Below are 16,026 nucleotides of genomic sequence, written 5' to 3'. Positions count from 1 at the left end.
GGCGTTTGGGTAAGATCCTTAATCCCCAAGTTGCTCCCAGTGTGTAATGAGTGACTTGCATGGCAGCACCCTGACATCAGTGTGTGTGTGTGTGTGTGTGTGTGTGTGTGTGTGTGTGTGTGTGTGTGTGTGTGTGTGTGTGTGTGTGTGTGTGTGTGTGTGTGTGTGTGTGTGAATGGGTGAATGTGAGGCATTACTGTAAAGTGCTTTGAGCTTCTGATATAGATGGAAAAGCGTTATATTAATGCAGTCCATTTATTGTAAATGAAACCAATAAAATTTTAAGATGATGCAAGAAATGCTGGGGAAAGGAAATGATCTACAAACATAAATGTCATATTTTCGACTCCGTGGGTGCTTTATACAAATTGAAACCCCCAAATACTTGGAATAACAAAGAGTGAATTCTGTTAGCCATGTGAACGAGGCTGATATTGATGACGGTAATGTTTAATTATGCACACAATACGGTCATTATGTGGGACTGACCCTGTGGGCTCCTGAGGGTCCACAGGTCGGAGTCGGGGTCAGCCCCTGTCGCTGCAGGCTCAGGAGCCTGGCTGAGGGTCGGGGCCTAATTGAGGCATTTAGTAGGCAGCTTTTCATTTGGTATTAAAGTGAAAAGTGAGACTACAGCACCACAAACGTCCCGGTTAACACACATGCATACTCATTTTAACAATCCCCGTGTTGCCGCAGAGAGGATTAGAAATGTATTTATAGGACTTGTAGTCTGCACAGAAGAGAGGCCACAGGTCACGATTAAAATCACTGAGAAGCTCTTTAGACACAGCGAGACACATTCAGACTTAAAATAAGAAGAAAAAAGTGCAGTGAAAGCAACAACGAAAGGCTACGAGGGACTTCAAAATCTCTGAAGCCAATTGAGCATGTCAAGCCGAGCCGCAGCCCGTACGCGGCTCCTCTCTAAAGTCTCTCTAAATAACTCTGCGGACAGTATGTAATCCTGCAGAACAGAAAAACACTGTTTCTCCAACCAAAAATCAAGCTCGCCAGCTCCGTGCTTTATTGTGGGAGACCCAAGTTTCCATTTATATGCAGTAAACAAGAGAACGGCTTCATAGAAAATCAAACTCAGCTGACACGCACCAGAAAAAATTTTACATTAAGGAAACAAAGAAGAAAGACGTGAGAGACAGACACAGTGTAGCCAGACTGCAGTCTCAGCCCGAGGCGCCGTCACCCTTAAAAAGAACAAAGATGAGAATGCAGTGATATTAAATGAGCAATCACAAGCACATTAAAAAATAAAAAGCGCACAAAATTTTCAACAAGAATATTGCTGGAAATATGAGAAAGCTAGCAGCACACTCAGAATGTGAACCCGTGTGCAAAACACGCTTATTGCTGTTTCTTCTTCTTATTATTGCTTCAGTCTGTTTGTTCGTCTGTTGACAGCAGAATATCTCAAAAATACATCTGCACGATGCAATTTATGCATACGATATAGTAAGCCATGGCCTTGAGTTTTTATTTTTTTCTTTGGCCTCCTCGGGGCTCCTTAGCTGTCAACACCCCCCCACCCCACAAAACAACAATACCAAACAAGCAGTGATAAATATTGTTTATTATATAATGGCTGAGTGGATCCTTGTTATTTGATTGGTGGCTTGTATGTCACGTGACATGGATAATTTGTACCATTTGCCATTGTGTTTCATTGGCCGCACAATAATTCTTTTTAGCGTGCAATTTTTGTGGTATATGAAATGTGCTATTGCACGCCCTGACCACTGCGCGTGTTCACACTACCGGGGAGCAGCGTTTAGCTAAGCATGGCGGAGTCTGTTTTGCTGGCAGATGATGATTTGAAGGAGCTAACTGACGCTGCTAATTCTTTTAACACACACAAGACAAACCCAAATCCACTACGCCGTAAACAGTTTGGAGGCCTGAAGAACTGTTAGGATGAAAAGCTTTTACTGACGCAATTTTCGCTGGAGTGAGGAAAGCAGACGGCAGTGTGTACACAAAGTCAGTGCACGGCGGCACGGACTACTAAGAACAGTTTTGGACTCCGATTTAAAGTTTGTGATGGGCTGTTAAGCACCAGTAAAAAACACCAAAATATAAGTCCCTTTTCTGTTATTTATAAATAAAATATCAAATGACAAGGATCTATTTTTGCCATTATACAAAACAAATAATGAATGTTTTTTCCATTCTTTCGATGGTACAAATATTTCACCTCATGAAATATTTGTACCATTGAACTCATAAACATTATTTGTATACTAATCATCAGCAAATTTTGTTTATTCCATCAGGAATGTCATTCAGAACTAGGGTTGGGATGATTAAAGAAAATCCTAGTCCACAAGTGCGGGACTCATTAATAAGGTCAAATTAATAATTTAACATGGTCAAATCTACATCCATCCATTTTCTGAACACACTTATTCCAGTTAGGGGTCACGGGGGCTTGAGTCAGTGAACTACAGCAGTGGTGTCCAAACTATTCCAGAAAGGGCCGAGAGGGTGCAGGCTTTCCTTGCAGCCAGTGAGTCCAGCAGGTGATTTCACTGATGAACTCATCCCACCTGGTCAAAGTGATGTAATCAGTGAAGTCACCTCTCAGCCCTTTCTGGAATACTTTGGAAACCACTGAATTACAGTAAAACTCACATGTAATTGATTCAGGTGGACCAGCGAATTTTGTCCATTCTAATAAAAATCGCTTATATGTACAGTAGTGTTCAGAATAATAGTACTGCTATGTGACTAAAAGATTAATCCAGGTTTGAGTATATTTCTTATTGTTACATGGGAAACAAGGTACCAGTAGATTCAGTAGATTCTCACAAATCCAACAAGACCAAGCATTCATGATATGCACACTCTTAAGGCTATGAAATTGGGCTATTAGCAAAAAAAAAGTAGAAAAGGGGGTGTTAACAATAATAGCAGCATCTGCTGTTGATGCTACAAACTCAAAACTATTATGTTCAAACTGCTTTTTTAGCAATCCTGTGAATCACTAAACTAGTATTTAGTTGTATAACCACAGTATTTCATGATTTCTTCACATCTGCGAGGCATGGAGTTAACCAACTTGTGGCACCTTTCAGATGTTATTCCACTCTAAGATTCTTTAAAAACATTCCACAATTCATTCACATTTCTTGGTTTTGCTTCAGAAACAGTTTTTTTGATGTCACCAAACAAGTTCTCAATTGGATTTAGGTCCGGGGATTGGGCAGGCCACTCCAAAACATTAATTTTGTTGGTTTGGAACCAAGATTTTGCTCGTTTACTAGTGTGCTTGGGGTCATTGTCTTGTCGAAACACCCATTTCAAGGGCATGTCCTCTTCAGCATAAGGCAACATGACCTCTTCAAGTATTCTGACATATCCAAATTGATCCATGATACCTGGTATGCGACATATAGGCCCAACACCATAGTAGGAGAAACATGCCCATATCATGATGCTTGCACCACCATGCTTCACTGTCTTCACTGTGAACTGTGGCTTGAATTCAGAGTTTGGGGGTCGTCTCATAAACTGTCTGTGGCCCTTGGACCCAAAAAGAACAATTTTACTCTCATCAGTCCACAAAATATTCCTCCATTTCTCTTTAGGCCAGTTGATGTCTTCTTTGGCAAATTGTAACCTCTTCTGCACATGTCTTTTATTTAACAGAGGGACTTTGTGGGGGATTCTTGCAAATAAATTAGCTTCACACAGGCGTCTTCTAACTGTCACAGCACTTACAGGTAGCTCCAGACTGTCTTTGATCATCCTGGAGCTGATCAATGGGTGAGCCTTTGCCATTCTGGTTATTCTTATATCCAATTTGATGGGGGGTTTTTTTTCCGTTTTCTTCCACGCATCTCTGTTTTTTGTTTGTTTTTTTGTCCATTTTAAAGCATTGGAGATCATTGTAGATGAACAGCCTATAATTTTTTGCACCTGCGAATAAGTTTTCCCCTCTCCAATCAACTTTTTAATCAAACTACGCTGTTCTTCTGAACAATGTCTTGAACATCCCATTTTCCTCAGGCTTTCAAAGAGAAAAGCATGTTCAACAGGTGCTGGCTTCATCCTTAAATAGGGGACACGTGATTCACACCTGTTTGTTCCACAAAATTGACAAACTCACTGACTGAATGCCACACTACTATTATTGTGAACACCCCCTTTTCTACTTTTTTTTTACTAATAGTCCAATTTCATAGCCTTAAGAGTGTGCATATCATGAATGCTTGGTCTTGTTGGATTTGTGAGAATCTACTGAATCTACTGGTACCTTGTTTCCCATGTAACAATAAGAAATATACTCAAACCTGGATTAATCTTTTAGTCACATAGCACTACTATTATTCTGAACACTACTGTATAAAATTGACAAAATCATATTCCATTACATATATGTAACGGATTAGTTAGAGTCAGGAGGCACTAAACGATCTACAGGGAATCCCCAGAACCAATTACGTTTATGCATTTCCTTGATTAAAAGCTGGCATTGAATAAGGACCTGTCTCATTTAATGACTGGGTCAAATCTTCATCTGAAACAAACAAAATAAATAAATTAATTAATAATAACAGTGGCTTTTTCTGGATTAATTTGTCCCTCAATGAGCTCCATTCTGTATACAATCATCAACCTCCAAATCAGTGGTATGGTACATGCAGTTTCCTCCATGAACTGTGGGTCATTTGAGCATCTTTGTAGCTTTTAGACTGTGTGTTGTGAAGTTGGTCATATCTGCCAAATGTATTTGATCCATGATCAAAATGTAGTCGGCATGTGCACTGCAAAAACTATATGACGGAAGAGGAAGGAGTGAAACCAGAAAAGTGACCAATCACAGCCCTTGCACCCACCGTCGTTTGTCAGGTGCGCATCACGCTATGGGGAGGGTTCGCAGCCACACAGAGGGGCCGTGATCTAAAGCAGTTTGCTTCATCACAACCAGGGATAAGTGTGAAACTTAACACATTACTACAATACAGGCAGCAAGCAGCATTTTGTTAATAATCGCCAGCTTTGAATAAAGGTCTGCCTCGTTTAGGTCCCGTTTTTGAGCACGGTTTGAAAAAAATAAACACCCAGGCTTTTAATCAAGGAAATACGATACCCACTTTCCTTGTATTGGCGAGTGTCAGTACTGAATGCCATTTCATACCTCTGTTACTGGGAACGTCCTGACTGTTCTGTCCGGTACATGCTAGGGGAGTTATACAAAGTCCCTTATATACAGTGTTTATTACATGGAAAAACATACAGAAGCATTGGGACATTTGCTTTTGGCTGGTGAGTGCAAGTATCTGGTTTTTACGATGAAGGTTTATGCAAGTTTTACTGTATACACACACACACACACAAACACACACATATATATATATATATATATGTATATATATATATATACATACATATATATAATATATATATGTATATATATATATAATACATACATATATATATATATATATAATATATATATATATATATATATATATATATATATAGTGAGGAAAATAAGTATTTGAACACCTGCGATTTTGCAAGTTCTCCCACTTAGAAATCATGGAGGGGTCTGAAATGTTCATCTTAGGTGCATGTCCACTGTGAGAGACATAATCTAAAAAAAAAAAAAATCCAGAAATCACAATGTATGATTTTTTTAATAATTTATTTGTATGTTACTGCTGCAAATAAGTATTTGAACACCTGTGAAAATCAATGTTAATATTTGGTACAGTAGCCTTGTTTGCAATTACAGAGGTCAAACGTTTCCTGTAGTTTCTCACCAGGTTTGCACACACTGCAGGGATTTTGGCCCATTCCTCCACACAGATCTTCTCTGGATCAGCCAGGTTACTGGGCTGTCGCTGAGAAACACGGAGTTTGAGCTCCCTCCAAAGATTTTCTATTGGGTTTAGGTCTGGAGACTGGCTAGGCCACTCCAGAACCTTGATATGCTTCTTACGGAGCCACTCCTTGGTTATCCTGGCTGTGTGCTTCGGGTCATTGTCATGTTGGAAGACCCATCCACGACCATCTTCAATGCTCTAACTGAGGGAATGCGGTTGTTCCCCAAAATCTCACAATACATGGCCCCGGTCATCCTCTCCTTAATACAGTGCAGTCGTCCTGTCCCATGTGCAGAAAAACACCCGCAAAGCATGATGCTTCCACCCCCATGCTTCACAGTAGGGATGGTGTTTTTGGGGATGGTACTCAGCATTCTTCTTCCTCCAAACACGGCAAATGGAATTAAGACCAAAAAGTTCTATGTTGGTCTCATCTGACCACATAACTTTCTCCCATGACTCCTCTGGATCATCCAAATGGTCATGGGCAAACCTAAGACGGCCTGGACGTGAGCTGATTTAAGCAGGGGAACCTTCCGTGCCATGCATTTTAACCCATGATGTCTTAGTGTATTATCCACAGTAACCTTGGAAACAGTGGTGCCAGCTCTCTTCAGTTCATTGACAAGCTCCTCCCGTGCAGTTCTGGGGTAATTCCTCACCTTTCTTAGGATCATTGATACGCCACGAGGTGGGATCTTGCATGGAGCCCCAGTCCAAGGGAGATTGACAGTCATGTTTAGCTTCTTCCATTTTCTAATAATTACTCCAACAGTTGATCTTTTTTCACCAAGCTGCTTGGCAATTGCAATTTTCCAGCCTTGTGGAGGTCTACAATTTTGTCTGTGGTGTCTTTGGACAGCTCTTTGGTCTTAGCCATGTTAGTAGTTGGAGTCTTACTGATTGTGTGGGGTGAACAGGTGTCTTTATGCAGCTAACGACCTCAAATAGGTGCTTCTAATTTGGAATAATAAGTGGAGTGGAGGTGGACTTTTTAGAGGCGGACTAACAGGTCTTTGAGGGCCAGACTTTTTGCTGATTGGCAGGTGTTCAAATACTTATTTGCAGCAGTAACATACAAATAAATTATTAAAAAAAATCATACATTGTGATTTCCGGATTTTTTTTTTTTTAGACTATGTGGACATGCACCTAAGATGAAAATTTCAGACCCCTCCATGATTTCTAAGTTGGGAGAACTTGCAAAATCGCAGGGTGTTCAAATACTTATTTTCCTCACTGTATATATGTGTCTCAAAAATGCACCAAAAAGAACTCTGAAATATGAATACCATGAAATGGATTTACTGGGAAATAATGGCGTTTTCTCATTTCAGGAACACTAAAGTTTGTTCTACAAGACATTAAAGTCCAGGAAAAATGAAACAGTTGACCCTATACTTTTTGATCATAGATCAAATATGTTTGGCAGAAAAGTCTGCAAGCATGACCAACTTCACAACATGCAGTCTACAAACCACAAAGACGCTCAAATGACCCGCAATTCATGGATAGAAACTGTACGTACCGCAATGTTGGTATGGAGGTTGAAAATCGTATAAAAAAGTGGAGCTTATTGAGGGACAAACTGATACAGAAAAGGCCACTGTTGCTATGGTAAACTGCATTTCGACACCCACCAACGCGACAGGGAACTTTAAAAGGCGCACGTCGACGTCATTGTGTGGCCACGGAGTTATTGAGTTGGAGAAGCATATCAGGCTTTAGGATTTTAAGGTACCACTCCACAGCAAACTTAGAAAAAGAGGAAGTGGACCAAATGTAATCATTTTAATGCACAAAATGCCTGGCGATTATGTTTTCACCCATTTGTTTTGTTTTTGAACAGCCTGGAAACCACAATTTTTCATATATAATTATGAAAGTTTTACAGAGGATTCATATCCTGATAGGTAAGAACTTATTCAATGTTCAAGGCCATCGTTCAAAGCTCAAAGTCAGGAAAAATCTTGTAAAACTGGAAAATCTCTATCCTTTAACATTGAACTAATTTTCAAAAAGTCACAACTCAAGATCAAATTTCTTTCATATTTGACAGGGTTATGTAGGATGCTATCATTTACTGACTGACAAAGTTTGATTCGGGATCTGATCCAGATTACAGATTTTGTGGCCATTTAAATTTAACATTGAAAACCTCATTTAATGTATATTTTACATTATATCTTAATCAAACTTACCACAATCACTCTCATATTTGAAAGTGAGGTGCAGACTTGCACTCACTATCACCTGACAAATTTTGATCTGGATCTGTTCCGGACTGTGGATTTTGTGCAGATTTGAATTTAATATTGAAAAACCCATTTGGGGTACATTTTGCATTATACCTCAATCAAAAGTGCCTCAGTCACGCTCATTTTTCTGTTATGGATTTATGTACACACCAAAATTGGATGGAGGTTCCAGTTTTATGCCTGATTGTCTATCTTCCAGTTATCAGTGGGAACCAATTGCCAAAAGCCATGACAAACTGTGCATAGCAGAGATAATCAATGTCCTGTGAAATGATCTGAAGAAGAATTCAGAAACTGAAAAAGTTTAAAAAAAAAAAAACAACAACCTGACAACTCCACAAAAAAACTTTGATTCAAGTGCATGAACTAAATACATACTCCTGACATTTGATCACATCTAATTTAGCTCATGAAAGCCACTTCTAATAGGACTTTGGCCTTGAAAATTTGCTCCAAGGTAAAAAATTAGTGAAACTGGAAACTAGTGTTGGTGGAGGTTTGTCCTCTATGAGTGCAGTGTTGTAGTAAAATGTTGTGATCTACACTTTAAATTTCAGGTTGGGTACAGTTAAGAAGATTTATTCCAAGTCAGGCTCAACATTTTCACTTAGTTGGTGAAAAACTTTCATTAGTTTTCCAAAAAAATCCTGATTAACAAAAACAAACATTCTTAGTGGTGTAAAATTATGACAACCCACAGCGCATGCATTCACCCCAAATTCTTTAACATTTTACAGCAGTGTTGAAATCTAATGAACCAGAAAAGACAGAGTTCATATAGCAGCCGACACTTTAGAGATGCCCACTGAGAAAGAAAACGACCCAGTGATGAAACGCACTGCAAAAAGAACAGAAGAAACAAAGTTATATTTAGAGTTGATGAGTCTGTCACTGTGGCCTAGAATGGGATCTCTAATGCAACACGGCTCGTTTCCACCCAGAGCCGTTTATGTTCTACACGACTCGCTGGCACTGTCGTTTGGGGTTTTTTTTTACACCTTGATCTGATGAGTATTCCATCTGCCATTAAGGAAAATTAATCTGGAATAAATGTGTGAAGTGTTTGCTAGAATAGCACATAGCGGGATGTTGCACTACAGTGTGATGTTAGTGGACAAATAGCATCTTAATCACAGCCATCAATCAAGCATATCATCTGTATTTACACAACGTACAACGCGGCGGGGAGACACGACGGGTCAGCAAGTTCACGCCTGTGCATGCTGATTGTCTGGCAATGTCTGCAGCAGCTTTTTTTGGTGGTGGTGGGGGCTTTCCTCTCCCCTCACAGGTGGAAACGTGTTTGCACCCAGTCTTCAGGTGGGATGAGGGACTGAGCGTGCTCATACTCAGGTGTGCAAGCTGCTGCTCGGCCATTTGTGATGGGGATGAACAGATCCGTCACGGGTGACAGTCAGCCTGCTGGCTGAGAGCCCGCGGGATCGTCTGCTGGAAAACGGCCTGAGATTGTTTCCTGCAGCAGTCAGCCACAGATCCACACTGAGCCGGACATGCTGAAAATAATCAGCCAACACTTCTATTCTGAGATCTATTTATTTATTTTATTTAAGTCAACATGCAGCCATTATTATTAAGCTGATGTCGAAGTGATCAGAACCTCTCCACAGCTGGAGCGGTCACATGTGAGCACTGATCGGCTTCATTTCTCCTACTTAACTCTTCTGTTGTTCTTTCCCAAAAATCTCTGTTCCCAATTAAGGCTCTCCTCAGGAAACTCAATCTCTCTCCACTCACAGCTGTCTCCTTCTTCCCAAAAACACACACACACATCTCACTCATGCTCTGACATGTCCTCTGTACCTCTTCCTTTCTCACAGACTGAAGTCAGAAGGAAAAGCTTTGGAATGTTGGGAAAACTGAACTTACCCGGTCTGGGATGTGAACGCCTCACGGTCTGACTGCTGTGGAGGGAACCGCTCAGGAGGAACGTGGTAGTCGCTGTGTATGTCAGTCAGAAGAGACAACACAGCACAGCCTGTTGCATTCCGCCTCCTTCTCCCTGTCCCGTCTCTCTCCTACATCCTCTCTCTCTCTCTCTCCTCCTCCTGAAATCATCGTGTACTTTGATTCAGAAACCCTGCCTTTGTCACGTGATCCAACACTTCAAATATACAGCACATTTTTTACCGGCCGCAGAATGCCCGAAGGAAGGGAAAACAGGTCCACAAAGCTTAGGTTTCAGCTTGCTTGCCCACCCCCTCTCTTTCCCTCTCGCTCTGTTTCTCTTTCTTTGGTCTCACGGTGGCTTTCTTTACCTCCGGTCCTACACTGTACTGTCAGTCAACACTCTTTGTTGGATTTCCACTGTGTGACTGTTTGTTTGAACTTCTAAATTTGTTACTCTTCCACTCCAAAGACGGGCTTGCATGCGGCAACAGGGAGGGTGTGCAACGCAGTATCGAAACAGTTATTGACTTACAGGCGCACACATGCTGCATGAGGCTGCACACCTTTGGGGATATTCGTGTCAGCCACTGGATTTCACTCTCCATGTTTACAATGCCTTAAATTTAGGACTGCAGCCACCCAGTGTGGGAGAACCAGGGGCCCGCAGCCAATCAGGGGCCCACAGCCCATCAAGAAGCCACCTGGTGCTATTGTGACAAAATATCCCAGTGCAGAAAGAATTGGTCACTCCTGCCATTCGTAAGCCTTAAACAATGGAAAACAACAAGTAGGAAATGCGATATCTATTACTTACATTCAATGTCAATAATAGTACAGCCTGCAGATCAGTGGGACAGGGGTAGGCTACCAATATGTAGACCTGGGTTCATTCCTGGTCACTCTAAGTGTCTGTGTCCTCAAATCTGCATCATCCCAGTCTACCCACCTGTAAATGGGTAAGTGGCTATGGCGTGTAACAATCACTGATATGAAATGGATATTGATTGAAAGTAAAAGATATTACTATGTGGTCCACTGAACTGACTGAAAAGCACAGCGAACCAGTTAATAACTCAATTTTAACTTTATAAACTGGTTGAGTTACGCTACTACTTCCATGTCTTCAAACTCCCATAAAAATTCAAAGGTCAGTGTAACGCCCTCTTGAGACCAACGTTAAGTTTTCAAGGTAACAAAATCAACATGTCTGGTAGTGTCTGGTAGGCAGTATAAAGGATAGAAAAGTCTTTGCTTTTTACATTCACTTCACATAGGGCAGCGCAGTCATCGTTTGAAACCTTGCATGATATTGTGGAATTTGACCAATTATGGGAACAGCCGCTCCTGTTGTGCAATATATATATACACACCATAACTTCACATCGAAAATGGTGTACTGTTTGTTTTCAGCTGCAATTACAGCTGCAGTCACGAAAGTGCAGTAGGATGAGGCAAATGTGCGACGTCGTGTTGGTAGTGTTAGCCTACACAGCTAACCAGAGTCGCTGCTTCTCTTGCTTGTGTTAGATATATTTTTTTTGTGTTTAATTATGGTTTTCTTTATTTGTTTTCTGTATTCTTTTGGTATTAAGGTAGTTGATTATATTTAGGGTTATATTTTTAGTTTCATTCTCAATCTCACTTTCCTTTGTTCTTTCTTGGTATATGCATGTAGAACTGGATTTAAACCGGTTTGGACCACTTAAGGATAAAGAGAGTTAGGTTACAATTATAATTCATATGTCTCCCGTTACTGAGCGAGCAAAACTGCCTCGACATGTTGAGCTCCGGGTCATAAACAACTGCAACACGTCCACTTCCACCGCACTGTCACTTTTTCTTTGCATTTTCACTTTGCATGTAATTTGACAAAACTCAGAGAAAGTGCCGTGTTTCTGTCCCAGAAGGAGAGAAATTACGTCATATGTATCATATTTTAACCACTTTTGCGCCCGCCCTCAAATGAGACTTGCGCTGCCCAATTTGTTAATAATGTCCTACTCAGGCAGAACAGGAAAGTTATGCTAGGCTATTTATACTATGCTAACAACAGCTGACTTCTTCTTCTGGGCTTCTTTTATGCTGCGCTTTCTGCTACTGTTTGTGCTGCTGAACAAAAGGCGAGCAGAGGCAGCACCAACATGCAACAGCACAGTAGCAAACATACAATGAATGTCTACATTCATATGTTAAACCATTTTACTCCAGTTAAGGGTCATGGGGGAGCTGGAGCCAATACAAGCAGTCCCTGGGTGAGAGGCAGGGTACACCCTGGACAGGCCGCCAGTCTGTCGCTCTGCTGACACATGCAGGCAAACACATTCACATTCTCACTCACACCTCTGTGGAAATGACTGCAGAAACTATGCATAGTGCATGTTATGTCTGTTGCATCATCACCCAAGTAAAACACTTCCATGGTGGAGTGGAACAGAAGATTTTGTTGCAAGAAAACAGATACAATCTAGGCTCAAGTTTTCATGTGCCTTTCGAGCAAACTGTAGCTGAAATTTTGCTTCCTAATTTCTGTTCCACTCCAGCATGAAGCTATGCAACATTCTATTTCAGTGAATTGGAAATGTCATCTATCAATTCCCACTTGTCAAAAGAAAACTGCTGTAAAAGTGATGATTTAGTTGTGTTGTATTAAAGCAATCCCATACTTGTAACATTTTTATAATATTGTATAGATTGTTTGCACTGAATTTAAAGGGCATCAATTTAGAAATCTTAATATTGAGAAACAGAGTCCTTTTAAAAAAAGCTGTTGTCATAAATATAATAATAATAATAATAATAATAATAATAATAATAATTTGTAGATGCTCAAGGGTTTCTAAAGTTTTTCATGCCACTGAACCTGTGGAAAGTATAGTAAGTCTCCACATTCACAAAGCATTTCTTTAAAGAAAATTAAACATCCATGCTAAACCTTCTCCCAATAAATGAGAAATGCTAGTAAGAAGAAAAATTAAAAACAAACTAAAATGTAGAGTGCAGATGTTACAACCTGGTACATATGTTAGATGGTTTCATTTAATCTCCAGAATGCAAACTGTGTTCCATTTAGTCTCGCCTGTGAAGTACAATGAGCCTTTGACTTTCCACACTTTTAAATCAGCTCCAGGTGGCTGTTTCCATCCTACAGAATTTTCCAAAGCAAATCAAGCCAGTGAGCTTCTTTAGAGGAAGGATTTAATAGAGATACATGCGATCCTTGATGAGATCAAACCTGGCCAGTCAGCCCCCGAGGGCCAGAGCAAACTGCCTCTTCATGTCATGGATAAAGCTGTCTGTTTGTATCTGGCTGACTGTCCACACAGACGACCGACAACAGGCCGATCAACAGCAGGTCACCTTGAGCTGACGACAAACTTTACATTCTTTGTGTCTTCACACTCAACAACAGCATTTGACACAACAACATTACTTTCAACTTCCTTTTCAAATGGTTACGTTTAACTAATTAGCTGATTTCTTGATGGACATAAAATTAATAACTAGTATAGATAGTATAAGTGGGGCTGTAGCCACCCAGAGAATTCTGGTATCTCCACCAAGCCTCAATCTAAAAAATTAACCCAACACCAAATGCAAATCTTGCAGTTCCTTGAATGGCCTCTTGAGGCTGGCTCCAAAAGAGAGTTATTCGCCGTCGACCCTTATGGCAATTCTCCAACGATAAATAGGGAGGTGATGGTCTAGTGGTTAAGCGTTGGGCTTGAGACCAGAGGATCCTCAGTTCAAATCCCAGCCTGACCGGAAAATCACTAAGGGCCCTTAGGCAAGGTCCTTAATCCCCTAGTTGCTCCCGGTGTGTAGTGGATGCCTTTCAGGGCAGCAGCCTGACATTGGGGTGAATGTGAGGCATTAATGTGTAAAGCGCTTTGAGTGTCTGATGCAGATGGAAAGCGCTATATAAATGCAGTCCATTTAAATATCTGTCTGCAGCCATGACATATGTGTGTTTTAATAGTAGAACAAAAGCACATTCCGGGAGTTGCTGTGCAAATTTGAGAGAAAAAGCACTTCTTTGATTCTCATCTTTTCTCACTACTGAATGATGGGGCTTCAGAGATTGACTTTATTGCATCTTTAACTGATACATCTACTGTATTACTGGATTCTAATTTCAACAAAATCTCTGATGTTGGAAAATGAAGCCCATACATTAGTGCCAAAATGTGCACTTCCCTGAATGGCTACTTGAGGCTTGCTCCAAAACTGTGTCACTTCCCATAGAAGACCATGTTAATTTCTCAAACTTTCCAGTGGAATACACCCGTTTACAGTCTGGTCCCACAATCTGTTTTAACACTAGCTAGTTTCTCCATTCATGATACCTGCTCGAGAATTGTTTTTTTTTTTTTAAATAACACATCAGTTTAAGATATTTTAAGCCATTAACTTGTAAAAATTTTGCGGCGTTTGGTTTGAATGATAGCTGTGAGCTAGTGAGAAGAGTCCAGACTCCAGGGCCCATTAGCGAGGGCTACTAGCTGCTTAGGACTCAACCATGTCTGTCCTTTCTGAGCACTTTCACCTAGGAGAAGAGCAACTACCAAGTTGTAAAATGTTTTTCAAATATATAAGCACACCGTTGGAATCAGTGCATCAACGTGGAGGTTTTAGGCTAAAAACAAACTACAACACTCAGAGAGTTCAGTCTTAAAAGCTGTATAATGTATGCTTCATTTTATTGTTTCATGTTCTGTATTGTATTGACTGAGTAAAATTAATGCTATGATTCCAAAGACTCTGATACAGCAGGTGATAGTATGCACCTCAAAAGCAGATTTGTGGTCCTCTGAAAGAAGAAGTTAAATTTTTATTAATTTATGAGTATGTTTATTTTCAGACTATAGCTGATGACATGACAAAGGTAATTGTCTTAAAGCAGTGATTTGTGATGGATTTAATCATTCACATCTTCAAAACATCACCTTTTAGAAGTCCGTAACACCACAGTGCAGTTGTTCCCTATTGAGTTAAGTGATGGATTACGCACACAGAAAGCCACAATGCTGAGAGTGCCACCTTCACTGTGGACATACATACAGTGGCACAGAGCCACACATATAAGATGCTTTATATAGAGGATAATATAACTTGCTGTTTGGTTATTGTACTAACAGACTATCTAAGAAGTCTGTGCTTCAGGTTTTCTGTTGAGCAAAATTTTAGTATGTTAACACCATTAGCACTAATTAACAGGGATCAGTAGTTTGGTGACATTAGGTTCACTGATGATGCAACGGTTACTAGCATGTTAGTCATGTTTTGTTATACCTCCCCTAAGCCACCCATTATAAAAACCACCACCCAGTCCACAAAATACACCTTAATCAAGCACCTGAATCCACGTTAGCCTGTTAACCTTAGCTTGTTTGGGAACTCTGAGATGGGGGGGGGGGGGTTCATGCTTTAATCATCCCAGCCCAGGTCTTGCCCAGACTCCTCCTCTTTTGGGGTTGGCTAGGAATATGGTGGCGTTAAGCACTGCCAAAAGGGCAGCTTTTGGTGCCGCCCCATTTGACCTTCAAAACTGCTCTTCAGAAAACTGTGAGTCATATCACAAAACGTTTGGAGGGTATATATACAGTCTGTCCAGGCAGTCTGCACATTCTGCTATGATGTCACATATGGACCTGTCCATCACAAGTCACTGCCACACATCTCACACACAGGGTCAGTGAGGGAGGTGAAAGGTCAGTGCTGTTTGTATTTCAATGTCAGTCAAATGACTAGAGAGGAGGAGAGTGTGTTCTTGATTCTAAATCTGGCGGGCAGAAGTTATGCATCCTTTTCTGCATATGCACGCACACAGATGTTGGCACACATGTTGTCCATTTTCCTCATTTTATGTATTCGTTTAAACCCTAATGTCAAAGAGGGTCAAAGTGAGTTGACACAAACTCAAGCAAAGAAGACTGGAAACACGAGCACTTCAATAGGGCCTGCTGGTAGGTTGTGAGGGGGTTCTGCGTCTGACAAAGAGGCCTACATATGGGCAT

General features: G+C 40.7%; 1 protein-coding gene across 1 annotated transcript in view; it reads right to left on the bottom strand.

Annotated features, from left to right (window-relative positions):
- LOC117507054 (retinoic acid receptor gamma-A-like) overlaps positions 1-10,145 on the bottom strand; it is a 108,924-nt gene extending 98,779 nt beyond the window's left edge. The window contains exon 1 of the mRNA XM_034166752.1: positions 9,992-10,145. The gene's annotated coding sequence lies outside the window, so the exon portion shown is untranslated. The remainder of the gene's footprint in view (positions 1-9,991) is intronic.
- Between the last annotated feature and the right edge of the window lie 5,881 nt (positions 10,146-16,026).

This window comes from Thalassophryne amazonica, chromosome 3 (assembly GCF_902500255.1).
Source record: "Thalassophryne amazonica chromosome 3, fThaAma1.1, whole genome shotgun sequence".
NCBI classification, from domain to species: domain Eukaryota; kingdom Metazoa; phylum Chordata; class Actinopteri; order Batrachoidiformes; family Batrachoididae; genus Thalassophryne; species Thalassophryne amazonica.
The sequence above is the reverse complement of the archived record's forward strand: the minus strand, read 5'-3'. Positions and strand labels throughout refer to the sequence as shown.